This window comes from Dipteris shenzhenensis, chromosome 13 (genome assembly GCF_047967505.1).
Source record: "Dipteris shenzhenensis isolate YYH24624 ecotype China chromosome 13, Dip_SZ_1.0, whole genome shotgun sequence".
Taxonomy (NCBI): domain Eukaryota; kingdom Viridiplantae; phylum Streptophyta; class Polypodiopsida; order Gleicheniales; family Dipteridaceae; genus Dipteris; species Dipteris shenzhenensis.
The window spans coordinates 56,379,276-56,383,918 of NC_141608.1; the positions used below are offsets into that span (position 1 = coordinate 56,379,276).

The window sequence follows — 4,643 nt, forward strand, 5'->3', positions numbered from 1 at the left end:
GGTTGTGACGTTGTGAGTATCAAATTTCCAAGGACGACATATAGGATTAGGATCGGTGAAGAAGGTTGGAAGAGAGCTTTCGCGAGGGGCCCACCGCACTTCTTCTTGTTGGAGACTTTGTCTCATGCCAGCTGTTGCTAAAACCACCTCAGCACCGTCAGTTTGAAATGTCAAGGAGGCCAAGAACTCGTCGTATGGGTACATTCATAACGCGTTCGTCAGATTCCAGCTTCACGTGCAGATAAAGCAAGCTATGAACCCTCTCTCCTCCTAGTGCAACTTTTCCCCTCGCAACTCTCTTTCTCCACACAAATAGGCTCATGCTTGTTTGCTGCATCTGCCCAACAAACACCTGATAATCGGCAGCGTTGAGTGATGCGCAGAGACGTACGAGGTGGCGGTGTGCGCTTGTGTTTGCTCATTGCCATCCATCTTGTAATCTTTTTCCTGTGCAAGGCGGCTGCAGCGAGATCAGCAGACGTCTATCGGCGCCATGCAAGAGAGCAGGAGGCAGTTGCACCTGCCCCTCTACAACAAGGAGGAGGAGGAGGAGGAGATGGGTCTTCGAACTACAACAACCATGATGGAGGAGGAGGAGGGAGGTTTGGGAATCCAAGCTTGGAGGCTGCCTTCTTCGCTCTCCAAGCTTGGAAGAGAGCCATCACTTCTGATCCCAACAACGTAACTGGAACATGGGCTGGAGACAATGTGTGCCAATACAAAGGAGTCTTCTGCGCCCCTCCACCATCTCCATCTCCATCTCCATCTCCATCTTCTTGGTCTTGGTCTCCTCCACCTTCTAATTCGTCCTGCAACCAGCAGCAGCTGGTCGTGGCCGGCATCGACCTCAACCGAGAAGATCTTGGCGGAACGCTTCCTGAAGAGTTGGGTTTCCTCGAATACCTTGCGCTCTTCCACATCAACACCAACCGATTCACAGGTACCCTCCCTTGCAACATCTCCCGATGGCACCTCCTCTACGAACTCGACGTTAGTAACAACCTCTTCTCAGGCCCTTTCCCCGACGTTACGCTCCTCCTTCCCAGCCTCTCCTACCTCGACATCCGATTCAACAGCTTCCATGGCACCTTGCCGCCCGAGCTTTTCAACAAGAAATTGGACGCTCTCTTCGTCAACAACAACAACTTCAGCGATCAGATCCCTTCTAACCTCGGCAACTCCACAGTCTCCGTGGTGGTGTTCGCCACCAACAATTTCGTGGGTGGCATTCCTGCGTCCATCGGTGAGATGGCCAACACCCTCAACCAGATCATCTTCTTGAACAACTCCTTCGATGGTTGCGTTCCCTCGCAGGTCGGTGCCCTGCAGCAGTTGACAGTTCTTGACGTGAGTTTCAACAACCTCAGCGGCATTCTTCCCTCCTCCATCGCCCAGATGACCAGCTTGCAGCAGTTGGATGTCGCTCACAATCTGCTCACAGGAACGATCCCGCAGGCAATCTGTACTCTGCCTGATCTCGAGAACTTCACCGCCTCCTTCAACTTCTTCACTGGAGAGGCTCCGAATTGCTTGTCATTGCCCTCGGGCGAACTTTTCGACGACGATGAGAATTGCATACCTGGGCGTCCCTTGCAGCGTTCTCCTCAAGAATGTGCTGCATTCTTTTCCCAGAACCAAGCTTGTCCTGCACCCAAACCACCTCCTCCTCCGTCTCCACCACCTCCTTCTCCTCCTCCTCCATCTCCACCACCACCTTCTCCTCCTCCTCCATCACCGCCCCCTCCCTCCCCACCACCTCCCTCCCCTCCCCCACCATCACCACCACCTCCTTCTCCTCCGCCGCCTTGTGAACCCCCTCCGCCTCCTCCACCCCCTCCTTGTGAACCCCCTCCCCCGCCTCCACCCCTTCCTTGCGAACCCCCACCTCCGCCTCCGCCTCCGCCTCCACCTCCACCTCCTCCTTGTCAGGACCCCCCGCCTCAATACGACCATCGATTCCAGGCTCCCCCCTATCAGAACCCTCCACCTGCACCGTGGGGGTTCCAGCACTCATCGTCGCATTACTAAAACCTCGTTCATGCTGTATCAGATACCTTTTTGCAAAATTTCAGCTTCCTAGTTGGCGCTATAAAATAAGACTGCTTTTCGTCCTCACTCCCTAAGGGAATTGCATATGATATAGTCAGAAATAAAGACATAACTTGTGTTGATTTCATACCTTGAGCAATTGAAATGATTTTTCATGAGAATGGTGATTTCCCAGTGCACTCAGAAAGTAAGATACGAGTTGACGAACTAACTCACGTATGCTATCAAAACCTTTCCTGGAATCCCGTCGTCAAATTTATTTTAGCGGCATCCAATTCCCCACTGTTAGTTCCCCAGTCATTTGCGACTAAAGTCTAACCTTACTGCCTGGAATATAAGTAACGATCTAGCCCTTCAGTACAGGGTCAAACTACATTTCCTCGAAATTTATAGTACAGCTAGAAGAGAGAGCATATAAATCAGCAAGGAAAACGAGTCCGTCTAAAGCGAACATCTCCGCGTGGTAGGAGTAATGTCACATCTCAGCCGTGTGCTCGTCGTGCGTCATGTCCTCCTATGCTGCGGCTGCATGAGAGTGGCCTCGACGAACTTTGGTGCAGCTCCAGGCCTGTAGGCCCTAGATGACCCTACCCAATGAACCCAAAGTACACGATGATTGTAAGGGAAAAAATATAGAAATCGATTGATGCAGGGTTATTTAAAAACCTCCACTAAAGCACTTAGCGGCAATCTCAGCATAAGAGGTTGGACCATTGCGCTAATGATCCGCACTACCATCCTTCCTAGGAGACCTCCCCTCCCCAACACCATCCACTGCCCTAGCTTCACCCTCTCCCTCGCTAGACATCATTCTTGGACAAGACCACTCATTGAAACTTGCCCTCCATTGTTGCTTCACTCCATGTACTAGAATGATGGCTGCTACACTGTCCATCTTTTAAAAATTTCAATGCACAGCCTTGAAAGAGAGATGTATAATAGTCAATGGGCCATTTTTCTGCCCATGTGAGCATGCTCTCAAAATATAGGAACATCTTGAGAGCATGGGAATGCACTCGAGTGTGTTGTCGAGGCATGATAGTCGATAGCTGCAAGCAAGTGGCTCGTGGCTGGGCCGGATCAGTAAAATGCGCAGCAATTTTGGCATTGGGTCATTTCGTACAAGCTAAAACTTTGTGCAACACTTGGTGCTCCATTTCGGCATATGCCGATAAAAGTTAGATTTGCATTCAAATGGCATGCACTCGAAGAACCAAGTCTGCGTTTTGGCATGCGCACCTCCAAACCAATAGCAAAAGAAACGAACGAATAAATGTGCGAATAACGTGCGCCTCAAAAAACAAATACACCAAAATTTCGGGTTTTGAAATCTTACGTAGGCAAAGTCTACTCTCTAAGTTTGCGGAAAGGCAGAGAATAGTGAGTCTCCACGAATTTCGCCTTTTTCATCGTCTTTGGAGAAGGCCGCACTAAAGTCGGGGATTTGGTACACGTTGAGCGTGAAATAGGATTGAGAAAGTTTTGGAGGAATTGCGACCGCCTTTATTTCACTGCAACGAGCCTTAAACGTCGGAATGAAATGATTAAGAGCTACGGATCCAAGGACGGAGAGACGTTCCCACGAGCATATAGCGCAAATTCAGCCTCTTCTATCGTTGCGTCGCGGGTCCTCTTAAGAGGAAACCTTTACTATAACCTTCCCACACATGTCAGCCCATAAAACTACCACCATAGCCTTCCCACACAGATCAGCCCATAAAACAAGGTGAATTGCATTCGAGTGGCCTACCCGAAGATGAAGATTTAGTTGTTACGGTAGTGTAGAGAAGCTCATGGTGGGACCAATATATGTACTTTGTTAAAAAAGTGTTCGAGTCAAATTTTGGCCGCGTGGCCCAGGCCCATGCCTAGCCTCCTCTCTTTCTGGAATCCCTGATTTCAGTTGCTGCAAAAAAAAGATACATCGTGGTTGGACGCGCGAAGGATGGAATTGGAACGGCTCTTGAATTACGTCACATGATTTCTTGGCCAAAAGCTTAATACATCGCACCCTTCCCCGGCTGATTGCATCACGCAAGTCTCACAGCCTAAGCGACCTTGGCTGCTGCTGTTCTAGACAGAATTGCAAGCGCTCTACTACGCTTCTTGATTGTCATGTGCGACAGTCTACCGGCCATTCTTGGTGCTACCTTATATAAGATTTTACAACATGATTATCTGCCATGTCAAGTCAACTGTTTTCTTGAACCCAGCCAGAAATTCAGGCGCACTCCTTCATTTCCCCTTGCGGGTCATATGCGACAGTTTTTGCACCAATCCTTGGCCAAATTCCAGCACATGGGTTCTCTCTCTAGGGTTGATCGTATCCTTGCTAGCTGATCAGAATTGAATCGTATCTCTTGTGGGTTGTGATTTACAAGATAGGCGAGCTTGTGAGGTACTTTATAGGATACAAAATGTGAAGAGTATCAATGCTCCATGCAAGGTTTTCATATTACTAATATGGTGTACTTTTTCCTTTCTAGGTATGTGATCTCAAAGGAAATAGATCCCACCACACTTGAGAATGCTCGAGTTATGTCAGTGGAGGTGGTTTGTTTAGTGGAGGAGACCTTTCCCCGTTCTATTCTCAC

The 4,643-nt window shown here is 49.2% G+C and overlaps 1 pseudogene; it reads left to right on the top strand.

The window, feature by feature from the left end:
• The first annotated feature begins 315 nt into the window (after positions 1–315).
• Positions 316–2,133, top strand: LOC147895626 (leucine-rich repeat extensin-like protein 3 pseudogene; annotated as a pseudogene).
• The last annotated feature ends 2,510 nt before the right edge of the window (positions 2,134–4,643 follow it).